General features: G+C 43.8%; 1 protein-coding gene across 18 annotated transcripts in view; it reads right to left on the bottom strand.

The window, feature by feature from the left end:
- The window catches only part of FOXP1 (forkhead box P1), a 383585-nt gene that overhangs the window by 119850 nt on the left and 245348 nt on the right, over positions 1 to 18387 (bottom strand). Inside the window, exon 1 of one of the 18 annotated variants that reach the window (XM_048315196.1) lies at positions 5378 to 5462. The exons of the other annotated variants lie outside the window; for them this stretch is intronic. The gene's annotated coding sequence lies outside the window, so the exon portion shown is untranslated. Of the gene's footprint in view, positions 1 to 5377; positions 5463 to 18387 lie in introns of those variants that run through there. 18 annotated transcript variants of the gene reach the window in all.

The following is an 18387-nucleotide window of genomic DNA, read 5'->3' as shown; positions in this document are numbered from 1 at the left end:
TCCTGGCACCGCAGCAGGGAAGTTTGAGGATAGCTACAGACAGGACATGGGGCTCTGCTGTGGGACACAGCTAAGACGCAACATAACCTGGTGAAGCATTCTTGCTGTCCAGTCTTCTCAACAGCCTTGGATTCAAACAACCCCCATCCCCATCTCATCCTCTATTTCCTTCTTTTATTAAATAATCCTCCTCCACCTACCCTGTTCCCAGCTCCACTGGTGCAGCAGAGGGATGCCCTGAGCCTGTGGAGATGCTGCTGGTTGTCTGTACCCAGCGCCTCACTTGGCTGCAGTAAATCTGCAAGGCAGGCTCCATCCAAGGGCTACCAGCCAGCTCGTCAAGCAGGGGAGCTTCAACAGCAATCCTTCACCCAATAAAATGGTCAGCTGGCCATGAAGGCTTTGCTTAGACACAGCAGACTGGTCTGGACAACTGACTAATGGGTGATTCCTATGCTGGAAAAAGAGAAGGGACCTGAGGTCCACATGCACAAACCCTGGCTCACATCCTGTCCCTGATGTGACAGGGGCAGACTTGGAGCAAGGGAGCTGGCAATGTGCCTCATGCTGAAACATCTCCTAGAATAGTTCAGTCATAAGGAAAGAAGATGAGTCTTTATTTTTCTTCCAGCAGGCTTAGCTTCTTTCCTCTGGAATAGATCCTGGCTACCAGTTAAGGAGATTCCCTCCAGAAAAAAGCACTGGAAACAGAAACCCTTTCTTCCAAACCCACAGGGTGGAGCTGCCTGTGTCCCAGCTCTGCTGCACTTCGTCCTCGTGGGCACTGAGGTTACTCCTGCCGGTGGGAGGACGAACGGACTCTATGCTGCTGCCCTGCCATCCCACAGCCCATCCCATGGCTGGCAAGGTTCTTGTCTGTGAGGACCCAGAACCACACAGGGGGAAAACAGAGTTTGCCGCAAAAAAACCCCATTTTCTATTTTTTAATTTATTCACTAACTCCTCCAATTTCGGGGAAAAGGTGGGTGAGCTATTTTCTTCAATACTTGGAGACACTACAGGGATGAAGGGGGCAGGCAGCAAGGGACAGCAGGGTGAGAGATCAACCTCAGCCAACACTGGGAACTTGCAAACCCTGAACCAGCTACAACAGTGACAACGGCTACAAAAATCCCTTTTTTGAAGCATAAATGAAATCCTCAGGCGGCTACACCACAAAAACACCTTCTGTCCCCCTCTTTTAAAGAGTCACAGTCAGGACTCATCAAAGCCACTTATAAAGTATCTGGCAAAAAGATCCCAAACATTAAAAATGGTTCTCTTTATTTTGGCATGCCAAGACTCACAGCATGTAGAGGTCTGTACCAGCAAGAAAGGAGGGATGGGCCAACACATCCTGGTAAAATGAGAAAGGATACAAATCTTGGCTCCCCGTTCAAACTGAACCAGAACTGAACTGTGCCTGAGTGATGAAAAAAATCTTATGGGATTTTCAGCTCGTTTCTGTAGGCTCGAGATCAGATTCTGAACTACTGTGTTTATCCAAAAGTGAACCAGACCTTTGAATATTTGGAGGAGTATTCACTGCTGAGCCGCATTTTTCTTGGATGTCAAAAGCACGGGAAGTTCTCATATTTTTTAATAGAGAAGAGAAGAGGAATAAGGTGCGAGGGGAGAAGGAAGAGGGCCTTTTTGTTGCTACGACATAAATAGTATATTGCACACAGCTGCTTGTGCGCTTCCCTGTGTGGTCAACAAAACAGGGAACATATTTTAAGCTTGTTTTCCAAAACACTGCATGACAAACTTGTACTCAGAGGCCCATGAAATACGGCCCCTGACAGTGGACATCTCGCCACGCTCCATCAGATACTCGCTGCTGTTGGGTGAATGAAGGAAGCAAAACATTGGGACAGCCCAAAACACGAAAACTAAGGCTGCAAATCACATCTCTGCACTTCTATGGCACAATCTAATTTAGAACAGCTTGTAAAAACCTTAATTTTAACAGATCCTGGTAAAGCAAAAATAGGCGAGGTTCAGATGGAGGAGACAAAAATGATTAGAGGCCTCAGCAGATACTAGGCAAGATTGATAAGGGTGGGAGTGTTTAGCTTAGCAAGAGATGAGTAAGAGGGGAGATGATAACAAGTACACAAATTGTGACTTGGCCTGAGAGGGTACATCTGGTACTTTTTCCATTTCTCATAATGCAAGAAAAAGGGGACACTGAATGAAGTCAGGAAGCAACAATCACCAAAAAAAATTAAAGCAGATAAAATGATTTTTTTTCCCCCCCTTCTTAATACACAACTCATAATTACTCTCTGGAACTTAACTGTCACAAGATATCACCGGGGCCAAGAGCATGGGGAGGATGCAAAGAAAGGATTAGACACTTGCAGTGATAGTCATGAGAGCATTTACAGCATTTACCTTCGGAAAGACAGAAAAGAGAAATCAAGGAACAAATGTTTATGCTTCAGGGCACGAACCAACCTTCAATTGCTGGAGGCTGGGAGGACACTTTCCTGCATGGACAGGTCCTTCATCAGCTTCTGCCCAAGGACTTCAGCCAGGGCTGGAGAGGTCCAACAGGATGCAATTGCTCCTGCTCCTCTGTCTTTCCACGTACCTCAGTCCTGCACCTCTGATCCCAAAGCCCATTCCTCAGCCCACCCTGAGCCTCCTCAACCCTCAGGGAGCTTCTGGGAAAGGGGGGCCAGCCACGTGCATCAGCCCAGCCCCTGTCCATGTCACCTGGCCCCAAGCTGCTCATTTCCTCTTTCTTCTTCACATCACATTTAAGTTTCAGGTCCTTATTTTGCCAGCCCTTCCTCTCCCTGCTATTTTGACTGCCATTTTTTCTCCCTCAAACCTAAACCCCCAGCTCCAGCCCCTGCCATCCACTTGGGCTCTCCAGGTAGTGCTGACCCCCTGGAGCCAGAAGGCGAAGCATCCACCTCCTCCTGCCCAGACCCACCAGGAATGGACAAGCTCGAATGCAACTTCAAGATGTCAGGCAAATTTTCCCTTTCTCGATGTGAAGCCATTCCTCAGAGGAAAGCCACATCCCTGAGGAGGAGGAGGACCCTCCTGCCGATCCGGCACCTGCGGGGCAGCGGCAGTCAGGCGCTATTATGGACCGCAGAGCTCATCAACGCGCTGGAACTGACATGCGACTTGGGGAGACAAAGAGAGATTCTGAAAGCAAGTCAGTCTATTAAATTTATACTTACCTGCACAATGTGAAGCAAACCACATCTCAGTTTCCTTTCATGTGCATGACAGTCTTAACTTGTTTCTTTTAATCCCATAAAAGCAGCTAAAGCATGCAACATGCTTCCCGGAGATGAGGCAAACCTGTATTTTACTTCCTGACAGTGATTTAGTTTATAGGGTGTTGTTTTGGTTTTTTTTTTTTTTTTCAGGGAAGATAATGAACATCGTCCAAAGCTGGTATTATAAAGGAAACACTACACACTACATGCTAGACACCTGGCATTTAAAAGAGAATCCCATAAATTGACACCGTCTGTAACGGACCAAACACAGCTGCAACCCCTTGCGCTGCACAGACACCGGCACTGGAGGCTGGAAGATCCCAGCATCTCTCGCCAAGGTTTTCTTTGGAAATCAGCACCCTTCTGAAAAATCAAAGCACCTCTCGTTGAGTCAGTCACACCCCAAGTAGGTCCAGGGGGATGACCAGAGCTGTGTGACTATGCAATAAATCCAGCAAATCCAAAGGGCCGAAGCAGTAATCCATGGAAACGTTCCAGGCAAGACGGGGGGGTTTAAGTGCCTTTAATTCCCAGCTGCAAGCCCAACAAGCTGCCAGAAGGCGGAGACCACTGAACACAAGGGGTTAATGGCCTTGCTGAAGAAAATGATCCACATAATTTCCTTTTATCATAAAACAATACGTTTATTATTTTCTGTATATCTGTTAAAGGGCATGGCCTTCTGAGTGGAAAACAAAACACAGCTTGGTCACATGTTTATTTGCTTCAGCTACTCCCTTTCCCTTCTGATAAATAATCAAACATGCCATCCAGAAAAAACAAAACCAGTGAGCTGGGAAATTTGATGGTCATCAAATAGACTAAGATACCAAGAAAAGCAGCCCACTGTTCCCACAGAGAGTTTTCTGCCCCACACCTACACTAACATCTGAGTAAATAACTTCAGTCACTCTTTCCATTTTCCCCATGCAATTACTCCTACTGTTAAACAAATTGTCCTTAAGGCAGTTGCAAACACCATTTTTTTTCTGTGAAGTAGAACAACTTCTGAACATTAAAAAGCCAGACTAGCAATATATTTTCAAAATATGTTTGTTGTACTTGTGGTTTGGCTGAACACACAGCTTGATTTCTCTCTCTCTTGCTCTCTTTTCTAGGAAGATGGGGGTTTAAGGTTTAAAATTTTAAAGACTATTTGAATCTTGGAGCAGCAGGAAAAGCCTCAAGGAGGATGGGTTTTCTCCATAGGGCAGGCAGCATATTTTCCATTTTCTCTTATGTTTCACACTACACAAGCACCACGAATGCTTGCCAAAAAAAAAAAAAAGTTACCTGCTATTTCAGTGAACTTTTGCAGGGGGGAGAAACCACTGAGAAATATCAAGCATTTTTTTAAGTCACTTGAACAGAGGGGGAAAAATCCAGCATCTGTGTTGTGACAAGGATTACCCAGAGGATCTACACTATCTTCCAACAACCCCTGAAGACCATTCATACAACAATCATTAATACTGAAAAACTGCAGAGAAAATCCCTCACGTGAGAAGTTAACAACCATTACCCGGCGTGAGCACGTTTTCCCTTTCCTTTTGTAGTACCACAGGTCTAAACAATAGTCATATGAATGAGATAATAGCCATGCTTGTCTCAGCAGCCTGATTTTTATTAGCATGAAATTGGTACAAATATTAGCGAGGCTGGTTCGCATGCGGTGCCAGAACCACGATGCAAACAATTTGTGGAAAACAAAAAAGCGACTTGGTGGGTTTGTGCCACTTCTGCTGCCCAGAGCAGCAGCCACGTTTCCCTTTCTTGGGGGGGTTTGTTGTTTAGGTATTTTTGGCACTTGTGCAGGGAGAAGCTGCAACACCCGGCGAGCAGCAGGGACGGCTGCTCCCGTGCCAGAGGGACATCGCAAGGTGACGAGCACCCCAAAAAAGGACTCGGTCCTCCTTTGGTTCTCCAAAGCCATGCCAAAAACCCCACCCTTGTCAACACCGCAGTAAACAACCTGAACTAGCTGCTTTTGCTTCAAACCAAAGCAATTCCCCTCTCCTGTGCTCCAAGCTGCCTGCGCAAGGCAGCGCATTAAAAGTTCAGCCCTGCCTGCACGCTCCTTTCCTCTGAGCGCTCGCAGAGAAAATGAAGAGTTTAACAGAGTGAGCTCTTACTGTCTGCCTTTAGATTTCCGTCTTCGCGCTGGAGATGTTTCTGGCTGTTTCTGTGAAGCGGGGGCTGAAGAATGGTAAAAAGATGTTTGAATAAACAGGAAGTGCCGTGCAGCCGGAGCACAGGCTGGAGGGAGACGCTGGAGCACTGCCCTTCGCGGCAGCCACCGGGCTCTGCCTCCACAGTAGCAACCTCTGCTTTTACTAAATGACAAAGAAACCGCAAAGCATTCCTTCCCTAATTCTTCCCTTGCGAAGTGGTGAGATCAGCCGGAGCTCACAGGTAATCTCAAAGTTGGGTTTAGCACTACACCAGGAACAAAAATCTAGCGATTCTGCACTATTAAACCTCCCCCATCTGTGAGCAGAAACAGGCAGAACTAATTATGTCCCCAACTAGACCAAACAGCAGCGAGAAGCACACCTCGCTTCTGTATCTAGGCAAATTCGGATTTGCACGGAAGTCCAGCCAAGCTTGACGTTCCTACCCCTCGACAGTGCTGTGACTTGCTCTGGAAACCGGCTCGGGAGGCTGGCCGGGCTGCAGAGCTGTTTTCTCTAACTGCGTGAACTGAAATATAAACAACCGCCCAAAAAATACAACTTGTCTCGGGCGCAGGGACTTGCATCCAGCATCTCCGAAAGCGTAACTTCAGCATTCCAGCAGATGCCACCCCTCCTTCGTTGTCTCCTTCCCCTCCCTAAAACAAACTACCTATTTAACTGGAGATGACTAACTAACCGTCTCCCCACCCAATTATCAAAGCCCTGTCTGCTGTCATATTGGTGACATGACACAGATATTGTCAAGAAAAAGTAAACTGGGGCTGGCACTCGAAGGCAGCTCGTGAAGAGATGAGCAGTCGAACAGCCATATTCAATAAAAAAGAGGAACAAGATTCCTTTAGAAAATCTATTGCTGTTGTGGCAACGTGCTGCTGCCACTGAAGGGACTGATTTGTTATTTAGCATGTAGTCTTGGACTGTCTGTCATTCTGGGTGCTAATGCTCTGCTAAAATAACTCATTGGGAGCTGTCAGTGGGATGTTTACATAGGCCCCCAATCTTTTCTTCATACAAGGAAATTTTTTACTGGAATTCATCTTCTTTTGATCTCACATTCAAAGCAACAGCAGCTTGATAGACATGCAAGTCTGAAAGCAAATCCAGACGCTGAAGATAAACCGCCAGAGTATGACAGGCAGGAGCATCTAAAGCTTATAAAAATGAAGAGAACAGCATGTCGTCTGAGTATTACAATAGCAGAAATCAAGAGACATATTAGGTGGAACTGATCAGCCACAAAAACAGTTCAAAAGGCAGATCATAGAAACAGAAGACTAAGCTAGAAAAAAAATAAAATTGGAAAGATCTGCTTTACAGAGGCATCACCTCCTTTCTGAGCACCGCGGCGTTTCCGCTCCAGCATGTAAACTTAAGGCGAAAAAAAGAACAGGGCTGGTGCTGTCTCTACTAACTCAGCAGTTCTTACCTTCAACTCACCAATTAATTTGCCGAGTGTACGTTTCAATTACATGTTATTCAAAGTGAAATAAAAATAGGACACTGTGCCACTCGCATCTATAGCCCAGCCCTCCCCAACACCACAGGGATGGGGAGTTGGTGCCTCTTTGTTAGCAACTGCATCCCCCAGCAAGGTGCAAAAGGGGCCCTGGCCTGAGCCCCTGCCACCATTTTAGCCTGCTCATCTTTCAAAGGACTGAATCTTGGGATGCTCCTGAGCTCTGCCTCTGCCACCAGTGGAGAAATATTAGTTCAGAAGGTAATTTTATTTAAATTAAATTATGTGTGCCACAGAGTCCACAGCTATGTTCCGAAGGCGACACTTGCCGGGAAACAGTTGCTGAAACTTTCTCTAGAAACCCATACATTTTTAATTTTTCTTCCCCAAATAAGCTTCTTATTCTAATTGAAGTCAGCAAATATAATGAAAAAGTAATTCTCAAACAATTTTGTACTTAGAGCTGTTTGTTAACAAACACTGAACGAGCAGCAGTGTTAGGTTAAAGGGCAGCAGGATTCCACATTATAATTTAGCCTGCCGTTATTTCTGATTAAGAACACCCTCCGGGATGGCAAAGCAAGATCTTCTCTTGCAGCAGGCATAGCTTTTAAAATTAGCCTCCTTGCAATAATAAAACCAACAGGAAAACTGTGGATTTAAAACTGTATTAACCAATTTGAAGTGGTGCAATCAGTTTATGTCTTGCTTTCTGCAAACCACTGTTCCCTGCCTTAGTCAAGTTTCAAATGTAAAAATGCTGCCTGGATTCTGAAACTGTTGTAAGAAAGTCACCTTCTGTCATGCTTATGTAGCTATCTAATGTGCTAAAGGCTGATTATTTATCTTTAAACTGTACTAGTTTAATCTTTTAAGGTCACCACTAATCTGCTCCAACCTTTTAAAAAATAGCAGCTTTCAAGACTTACTGCTGGAATCACTAAACTCTGAGCTGAATGTCATTGTAAGGGATACATTAGCCAGAGTGAGTGTAGTTTTACAATGTAAACACCAAATATAAATCCCCACCTAAATGAGAAGAAAAGTATGATGTCCATGCCAGGAGAAATACCAGTAAATAAGACCAATGCCATATTATTCCACACAAATATCGTTACAAATCATGTTGCTATTTATTTCTCCTCCCCCTCCTTTCCCAGTACAAAACTTGGGTATAATTAAAAGATCATTAGGTGGGGTTTTTTTATCTTTTCCTTTTCTCAGCAGCAACTTTGCCTGCCTGCTGTGAAGCCTCCTGACCACATTTGGAAGTTGTTGTAAAGTCCAAATCCCCCTCACAGGTTATTTGTGTGCTTGTGCTGCACAGCAGCCTTTTATACTCTTCTTTTTACTTTTCCCCTAGACTTCTTCTGGACTTGAATGTCACAGTAGACCTTGAATGTGAAATGGCTTCAAGCTAATTGCTTTAATTGCTTGAAGATGTGCAGGCAGGTGAAACCTGATCCCCTTGGCCATTGTAGAGACCAGGAACAACACAGGAATGTTTACATAGTGGTTTGAGTTTAATAGACAGTAGAGCTGAGTTTCAGACAGCTAGCAAAAACACAGCTAATAGGTGACCTCTTAATGTAGTCCTCCTTTTTAAAAACAAAATACAATTTCATTTTATATAAGGCAATGTCCCTAAATGCCAAGGTTATCTGCTTGACTTTTTGAGTGAGCATGCACTGCGTTGCACCTGACATTAATACCAGAAACTCTATCCTGAATGCATTTCCCTCTACCTTAAAACAAAAAGCACTTTATGTGTCAGTCACCTTACAAACAGATTAGAGCTGGATGGGGTTTCCTCGTAAGTGCAGTCATTTTAATTTAAAATTGAGTGTTCTTCACCACTGTCATACTCCTTCCCCCTTCTCCCCTGGGCACTCCTACCCTCTGGTGGGCACCGGCACAAGCCCTTGGAGGGGTCTTCTGGAAAGGCCAAGTACTTTTACTGCTTTTTCCAGAGCTTCCAATACATTCCAGTACATCACCACACTGTGAAGATACAGACTAGCTGCGATGCACTTCTGCAAAGGCACAGCTTGGTTTCACACACGGCATAAATTCAGCAGCTCTTCCGCAGGCAAAACTCTCCTGACTGAGAACTGCAGCATTTGGGGTCACTGACGATCAGGTTTGCTTTCCAAGAATCATGAGGTAAGTAAAACACACTTGAAACCAGCCAAAGACCAGTGAGCAGGTACAGCACAAGTGTAAAAAGCAAAGACTGAATTTGGCAGCAGTGGTAGCATAAAGGTATTTACTGTAGGTCTAGTCCAAGAAACAAACACTGAAAACAGGTAATACCAAATAGTCACTTTCCTGGCGCAGGCACTTCAAGTTTTGTTGCCAAGCCTAAAAAACAGTTAAAACCACTTGTATTGAGTGAATACCAGCCGACAAATGACATATGTTGTATCCCAGACATAAAAGAATAAATAAAATAACATATTTGGAGGAAGGAAAAAGGAAAGGCAATTGGAGACATAAGACTGGAAAAAGCACAAGCACACTGAGGCAGAGGAGATGAGGCCAAACTAACGTGTATTTGATACAAACGAGTAAGGAAAGCAATTCCCTGCCACACAGCCCTGCAAATAAAGTCTGATTGTGGCAATTCCACTCAAAAAGTTTCAAATTCTCTAGTACTTTATGCTGGAGCTACCAACCCCTTGAACAGAAGCAAACAGAAGCAGGAGGGAGGCTGCTCCAGCCACTCTGGATGCATCTGTGGCTCCCAGGAAGACAATAGACACTGGCTGCTCTGCTCTACCTTGCCTGTTATTCCCAATCCTCTGAAGCAAATGAGTAACTGATCTTAAATAATACAGAACAAAGGGAACAATAGGAGCTGGAAAGCAAGCTGGGATACTCGGGAACATGCCTCTTTCTTTTGAGAGAGAACCTCGCCAGCACACATGCACACACTGAGTTATAGAAACACAGAAGTTGTTGTCCTGTGCTGTCCCCTGTCCCCACCCCCCCACCCCCCAACAACCTCCTTAAAAGCTCAAATTCCAGCCACTGTGGGGTTTTAATAGATTTTTTCTGTATGGCCTGAAAGATTAAGAAAAAAAGGAGAAAGTTCAGAATAGGAAAAAAAAAAAAAAAATAGAACAGTGTCAATTTAAAGATTTAGTATAAACTAGTCCAAGCCTGTGGGAGGAACGCTAAGTGGAAAAAGTAAACACGGTCCCCCCAAGAAGTTCCCCTGGAAGCCGAGCAGGCAGCCAGTGCCTGGTACCCGCTGCCCCGCGCCCGGGGAGGTCAGCCCAGCTATGCTAAACTGACAGGTTCAGTTTACAGCAGGCCAGCACTTTGTTTGGATATACTGGCCTTGCTCACCGCCAGCTTAACAACAGATGGCTCGAAAACTTTCATTATGTTGCAGAGGGCTGAACTGCAAACAATCGGGAAAACTGTGAAAAGTTTAACTCCCTGCAAGCCGAGCGGGGAAGCGCTGTCCTCGCCAGCCGGCGTCTCCTCCCGCCCCGGCCATGGGCGCCTTTAAATTAATTAAAGCGGGATGGGATGATTAATCATACCTGCGCACGGTCCTGGGGATGCCTGGGAAAAAGAATTTGCGATTTGACAAGGTCATTTCAATAAAAGTAGCATTCCAGGAGAAAATGGACTTTGACGGATTGCAAAGCTGATTTTAAACCTTCCTCAAGCCTCTGGCTCTAGGAAAGTTATAGAAAGTTTCTGCAGTAATCCTCCAATTGGGGTTTATCAGGAGCTTTCTGATGAGTGTTCTTCCATCCACAGAAATAGAGCCTCCATTCCTCAAATTCCCACTTCAAACTTTCGCCCTCCATGGCAAGAGAAGGCCACCAAATAATCTAACATGCAGATCTGAATATGATTTATCCAAATCTGTGTATAATTTAAATATTCATCGAACTGATTTGATTCATATGCACCCTAATATCTTTTAACGCTCTAAGGCAGGTTATAAATGCACCTTCCGAGGTTTAATTCAATTGACAGTCTTATATACATCTCATCACTGAAAACACATTATTTTATATTATTCAAGAAATGAACAAATCTGTTTTCCACAAATGTATTTTAAAAGCGACTCTTTCCTGTTATTGAAAGAAAATTGTGTTTATTACTCCTTTAGCATAGTGTAAACTCATAAACGTCAACAGAGAGTACAAGGAAAACTGTCAACTAAATATTGTTTCCTTCATGAGCTGCTCTTCCAAGTCAATTACGCCTTTCAACTTCTGGGGCATTGTATGATAAACTGGCAGTAAAAATCATTCACATTAATATACCATGGTGCCTTGCCTGCAAAAGGTAATTAAAGAAGTAAATGACTCATAAGAATAGACATATTAGCTGCAAAATGAAAGGCAACTGAGCTGCCACATGAAAATATGTACCATTAAGATACTGCATTTTCATATTCCTGTAATCAGCTTCAGTAGACTAATGCTTATTTAATCCAGTTCTCGCCTAAGTCCATCAACAACTGTTTTTTGCTGTTTTCTCCTTGACTGAACATTATGTGTGCAGGTTTGGAATAAATACTGCAATAAGATTTTTGCATAGTCAATTGAAGAACAGGTTTTTTATCTTTTAAAAACTATTTTTCTTTCCCACCAAGAGGAATACAGCAGAGAAGGATACCAAGAAACCTCACATTTCACGGGGTTCTTTCCATGCCAATACGTTTTGAGTGAAATATATACCCTGGTCTAGCATTTACCATTTTGATTTGTGAAATACAGCAGGAAATCAAGCCTCATCTTCCAACTTTCCTGTTCTTCATATGGGAAAGGGTTTTCCATGTTAATGCATGTTTTCATTAGGGTTAGAAAAATTAAGACAGGTTTTCCCTTTCTTAAGTCTTTGATACAAGGTGGGGCAAGGACAGGAATGGGCCCTGCTGGATTTGTGGAGGAGATGGAGCTGCAGGCTGGGGAGCCCCAGGGGCATCACCCCCAACCATCTGCTCTGCCCAGCCCAGCCTAGCCTCAACTGACAAGACCCAAACTCCAAACCCACACAGGCACCATCCTGGCATCCCACCTTGGCAGCAGAACTGCCAACCTCAACACAACATGCTCCTGATTTTTGGGAAGGGCCATTGCTGGGAACTCACCCTGCGGTGCACATCTCGGTGCACATCTCAGCCCACCCTGTTTCTGTAGCCACCACATAAACCAAAGCCTTCTGGTGAAGGGTCTTGCTTAGAACTTCACAAGCCCATCCTTCTCCTCCCAAGGGGATGACAGGGAAATGGTAAAATTCAGGGAACAAAGTACACTTGTCTCCAAAAGAAAACACCCTGCAAAATACTCAAACATTTATAGCTCATCCTGTTTGCGAGGAGTAATTAAAATATTCTTTTCATCACAATAATAGCTCTGTAAGGCCAAGATCCAAACTGCTTTTGACTGCACAGCTCTCACAATTATTTCATTTTCTAAAGTATGGGGTGGAGTGAACTCCAGTATCTCAGCTATTGCTACGGTGCTCTGTTGACAAATGCTGACTTTCCTAAATGGCAGACACCGTGTATGTACCATCCCTCCTTTATTTATTGTGCCCGACACAGGTTTATCCTTGCAAAAAGAGATTTTTCAATAAAAATCTTCACACATTGCTTCGCAACCTGCATTGTATGTTGCTTATTTATCACTATCAGTACGAAATAGTGTAAGACTTAAAATGTAGGATCAATCATTATTTAAACTGTATTATTGCTTCTCCATTTGAGCAGACATCACTTTGTACCCACAATTAATGAGCTCTAGTCCTTTTTCTAATTAAGGAACAAAGGTTCTTGTGTGCAGAGTATAGAGTGACACTGTCTAGAGAACACACATTTAAATAGAAGAGAATCCTTCTAATTACCTTACAATAGGATTTTTCATATCCAGGAACATAACAGGATCAAGAAATTAGAGCATTTCCAACAGCATTTACAAATAAGTCATTACGAAACACTGTGAAAAGGTAATAACGGATCCCTAAAAACAAGGGGACCTTATGGACACTAGTGCCTAACACTTCCATATTTATAGAATTAACCTTTGAGCATTGATACAGGGAAGATGCCAACACAGAAATTATTTTACAGATGTGTATACAAAGAGATAAATCCAAAAAAAAATGAGGAGTCAGCTATTAGAGCCTAAACCACTTTAGGCTCGCACAGATTAGGATCCAAACACATAATTAAGAAAGTCAGAAAGGTAACCTCACTTTATCCAGTAATTAGGGCTGTTAGAAATCAGATACTGTCTCTTAAAAGTGTTACAAATACACAGCACTACTAAATAACCTGCACTGCTGGGAAAGTATACTCGCTATCAAGGGCAAAGCTGCTATACACTGAGGTAACAGTAAATGACAGACTGTTGTTCAAGTCCATTAGCTGCTATGTGATAGGAGCACATTCACTAGCACACGACCTGTGAAAAATCTTAGATCTCTTTAAATCTTTGAATTGGATTGCTGCATTAATTCTTAAGAACTGCAATCCTTCAACCAAGTCAAATTACCCTCATTAACAGGGGAAAAACTGCCTCTGCAATAAGTTTAAAAAAAAGAGATATTTATTACCTATAATCACTTTCACGTACTTCACCTGGAAGTGTGACAAACTGGGACAACAACTTCAGAGGCTGGCACCAGTTCAGCTGCTGGTGGGGCCGGGATGGAGGGGACGTGCCGTGCACGTGTCACCCTCTGTGCCTGTGCGCCCCTGCACCGACATTCAGCGTGAATACGTGTGCTTCTTGGGGAAAAACCTCAATGAATGTTCTAAGAAAAGAAAAATCGCTAAGAAAAAGCACAGGCACTGAAGCAATCTGTGTGTGTGTGCGCCACTGAAATAACCGCAAAAGAGGAGGGGAAATTCTTCAGTTATTCAAGGCTTGATTAGAACACTACTTCATAATTAGGCATGTTACAAGTATTGTCATCGACCAGAAAATTCATGTACTAACTCAAAGGTCTCAGAAGCTGGCTCAAGCCTTCTATTCATTAACAACATCTGCTATTAATGTTTAACCCTCATAAACTTGCACCAAACATTCAGCATTCAACTAAGCTTAAAAATAAATATTTTGTTGTGCTGTTTTATCCGGGTGGTGATCTGCTCAGTTCTGCGGATATCAAGAACCACTACAACGGCCAGAGAGATAACAGACAAATATTTGGTCATTGTTGAGAAGATGCTATTTCCTTCTCCAGTCACTGCTTCTCTGCACTTCAGATGCTACAGATCCCGAGCCAGGCCAGTGCAGCACAATAAACAGCAATGCAGACATACAGATATACATGCACCTATATGATGGTATGAATCATTGATTTTGAAGATGAAACTCCTGAGAACAATTTTCTGGACAAGTGTTCTAAAGGACCCTCTGTTTAAATTTTTTCTAATTTAAAAATGAGCATTCCCGGGACAAAAGATTCCCTGAGAAATGGGGAGCCAAGTTAGACCAGGATCCAGCAATGAGAAACAGAGCGTTTCATCTTTGTTTTACTGCTGTGAGTCCAGATGAGAGCCTTGATCTTGCAGTCTGATCCTAATGGGCAGATCCTTGGAAGAGTCTTTGGAAAGACTCATTTCCACCGGTGTGGTTTTAATGTAAGCGTTGCAATCTGCTTGTGCAGGCTCATTTACAGCGTGGAGACAGAGCTAAGTGGTGAGCTAATGCGACCCTCTAATGACTCCTGCAAGCGCATCCGGACATCCCCCGTCCCTGTCCCTCTTCCCGCAGATGGATGTCGGTAGCACAGTCCCTGCCAAGCCCATCCTGGCTCGCAGGGGCAGCCCTGGAGCGCTGGCAGGCAGCTCCCACAGCTCCCTGCCTTCCCGGCTCCCTCCTGCCCGCACCGACCCAGCCGACCCCTGCGCAAGCCGACCCCCAAGTCTCCACAGAGCCTGGAATTCCAGTATCACGCGGGCAAAGATCCCGCCTGCGCTCATCTCACCATCATTTCTAATCTGCAGGAACGCCAACATACAAACCAAGCCACAAAAGTAATGAAAAATACAGCTCTTTTTGTCTTCAAACATGACATTCATGGCGGATTCACTGTCTGCATGTTGCAGCACGCTCTATTCTTAGCACCGTGCCTTTTAAAGTTAGGCCCATTATTTTCTACGGTGTATCAAGATCAGTATGTATAACATATGCCATATTGTTGACACTTCCCTGGATGTACTGCACACCATATGCCTAAAGCACTAAAAGGGGTGATGAACAGAGTGGCAATACTGAAAGGAGAACAAGATACACCGAGCATGTTGAATGAATTCAGTTATATAATTCAGCCAATAAGAGTTTCCATACATTTAACAATCTCCTCTTTCCTCCCCCCCCCCCGCTTTTTCTTTCCCCCCCTCTTGTATAAAAATGAATTTAACAACTTTCCACCGTTAAAAGTTAACACGCTGGACACGTATTCAAAGCAAACATTTAATCACAGTGGGCCCACCAGGTCTAAAAAGTATACATGTAAAGATAGATCATATATAATCACACCAATAAAACAAACAAAAAAGGACTATTCATACATTTTAGCAATAAACTAAAAAAATAAAACATACAGTTCTGCTCCTGCTTCCACTCGTCCTTTATTTTACCTTGCATAAATCTATACCCCAAGTCCAATTCCTAGAACTAGGGAAGATGTCATCTCGCCCATCTTCAGATCTTTATTTACTAGTTTCTCTACTAAGAATTATTATTTGAAGAACCCAGAAACTAATGCTCTCTTACACTACAGTATTTTTGTCCAAATCTTCTGGAACGGATTATAAAATTGAAATGTAAGAAGGAATATAGCCGAGCTATATTTATAACACGAATGCTGCTCTTCAGCATCTGATACATACACATGTGTATCCTCATTTCTATGCCAACTCTCAGCACGCTCTAATGGGTACACTAGCTGCATACTCGTCATTAAAATAAAAGAAAAAAGAGAAAAAAAAAAAGGAACTGACTCATCACTGAGAACAGTTTTGACAGTACTTGCATGCAAAGCTCTGGCAGAGAGGTTCAAGCTACTTAGTTGTGACCACCTACAAATGACAAACTTTGGAGTGAATTAATAATTAGAGGAAAAAAACCCAAACATGCAAACTCTCAGCACAGGAACAGGCTGATGCACAGGTGAACCCAGGTCTAACCTGCAAGTTTAGTCCTTGGAGTTATGTGCTACCTGGAGGAAGAAAAAGATCTGGAAAGCAGGTATCACTGCAGGGAATTCCCACTGACACTGACAGGGTCAGGGAAAACAGAAGGGTGACACAGAAACACATGCCAGGAACACAAAGGACCCTTCCAGCGGGAGAATCCCAGCTGGCATCTAGCACAGGGGAGGTGTAGGGAAGCAGGCTGCTCTCCTGGCATACCAGGAGCACGGCCAGCTCGTCACAGGGATGCTGCTAATGCTGTGGAGCTAATGATGCCACGCAAAGCTGAAGCTTTCCCGTCCTCTGTCGTTAGTGCCACTATGCACCCACAGGCAATGGATCAAAGGGGCTATGAGAAGATAAGGAGAATCCATTTTAATTTCAAAACAGGAAAATTCTGGCACAGGAGATCACTACAGAAGATCAGTTCTGTTATGTATCCGTGGTGTGTTGAAGGGGAATGTTGCATTTTAAATGTACACACACATACCTATTTATCTGAGTAAGCAATGTCATTAGCAGAATAAAACAACCTAAAAGGAACATGGGCCTTTTGTTAAAGTGGAAGAATCCTCTTCGTGAAAAACATCAAAGAAAAGGAACACATGCTCACATTTAAAAACAGTGTAGGCCTAATACAGAACATCAAGACGTTAAAAAAAAAAACCAAAACCAACACAAACCAACTAAAAACCCCCCTTTGCTTCACAATATTTTCCTTAGAAACAAACTTAGTACTTACTGCTGGCCAGGAACGGGCTGCCAGTGCCCATTTAAAGTGCTGGCTATGCAACTCACTGAGAACTCAGATAAGAATTAATATACACAAATTTCACATTGTCAAAATTAGGACAAGTGGAAGTTTTGTGAGTGGAAACACTTGCACTGCATCAGTATTAGGCCAGAAAGTAAACAGAGTATGTTCCAAAAAAATTAGAAAAGGAAGGGGTTTAGACAGGCATGCCAGTGCCTGCTCTGTTCCTACTCTGAGCTTTCTCTGGAAGAAAACAAAACAAAACAAAGCAAACCAAAACAGCTTCATTTTGCAAAAGCCACGACTGTACAGCTATTTGCAGAAGGAAGTGGTGAGCAGGCAACACCTCCTGTCAGCATCCCTGGGGCTGTGCCTTCAGTACATCAATGCTGGCCATGAGATGTCAAGTTAGGGTGTGAAAAAGCCTTTTACCTTCTGGTCTCTAGCTCGGGGCTGGTCCAAGCAGAGCACAGCCAAACTTTCTACTGGCTGTTGGCGACGTTCGTTTGATGGACTTCGTCCAGTTGCTTGTGGACTACTGTCCATATTAGGAAAAAATCCCCACTTGACGCTGGCACTGGGATCCAGCCCTGTCCACAGACACCGGCAGCACTACAGACTGCCTCAGCAGCCAGGTTGAGACACAAGGATCACAGCCCTGTCAATGTGCCCCGGGTCCTTAATAAACAGAATCATCTAAATTCAAAAACAATTCTACCATGGCTAATTAAAACATCTCTTGTGCTTGCTCTGTAAGAAAACCCACACAACAACACTTGAGCAACAAAAACAAAAGTAAAAAAATCCCCTAAACCACTGTGTGGTGAACTTTGTTTCCTTTTCCGAGCGGCACTGGTGACGTTTGCAGGGCAGCTCGGGAGGGTAAAAGGCCATCACTACCACGACAGCTTTTAATTCTGCCAGGCAGATCCCCCAGACCTGTAACGAGTGTCTGCTTCCTACCCACCAGGCCATTAATCACCCAGACTCCTACAAGGTTCAATTCATGTGCCCACTCAGAGAACTCATGAGATGCCTGATAGTCATGTGTCATTCGAGAAGGGAACAAAACCGTATTCTTCTCTGAACTGAGGTAGCTCCTATTACCAAGAGACTGTCTCCCCTGGGAGCGACCAGAAGAGCAAAATGAAGGGGAACTGACTCAAAGCTCTGCCTCACAAAGACGCATAATTGATGCAGAAGGGAAAGAGAGTTATAAGGAATCTGCCACTACCCTTATTTTGCCAATAATACGGGGAATCGATGAAAGGGTTTTGAAAGTGGTGAAAAATATCTCCAATTTTTACTAGATACATCCCAGACAGACAGGATGCCCTTCAGCAAAGACCGCTCTCCTCCCTGGATAAGAGCTTGGCAAATCAAAGGAGGGTTTTGCCACCTTAAAATTGGACCATTTCTTCTAATGATTAACTTCACTCTTCCAGGGACCTTTTGAGCGGCTGGACGTGATGCCTGGGCTCTATGCATGCTCAAAAATCCTTTGTTTCCCTTGATATCCCCTGCTTCAAAAATCTTGATCCTTATCTACTGATGCTCTTAAA

Source organism: Corvus hawaiiensis, chromosome 11 (assembly GCF_020740725.1).
Source record: "Corvus hawaiiensis isolate bCorHaw1 chromosome 11, bCorHaw1.pri.cur, whole genome shotgun sequence".
Classification (NCBI taxonomy): domain Eukaryota; kingdom Metazoa; phylum Chordata; class Aves; order Passeriformes; family Corvidae; genus Corvus; species Corvus hawaiiensis.
Note: the sequence above shows the minus strand (reverse complement) of the source record. Positions and strands in the feature narration are given on the sequence as shown.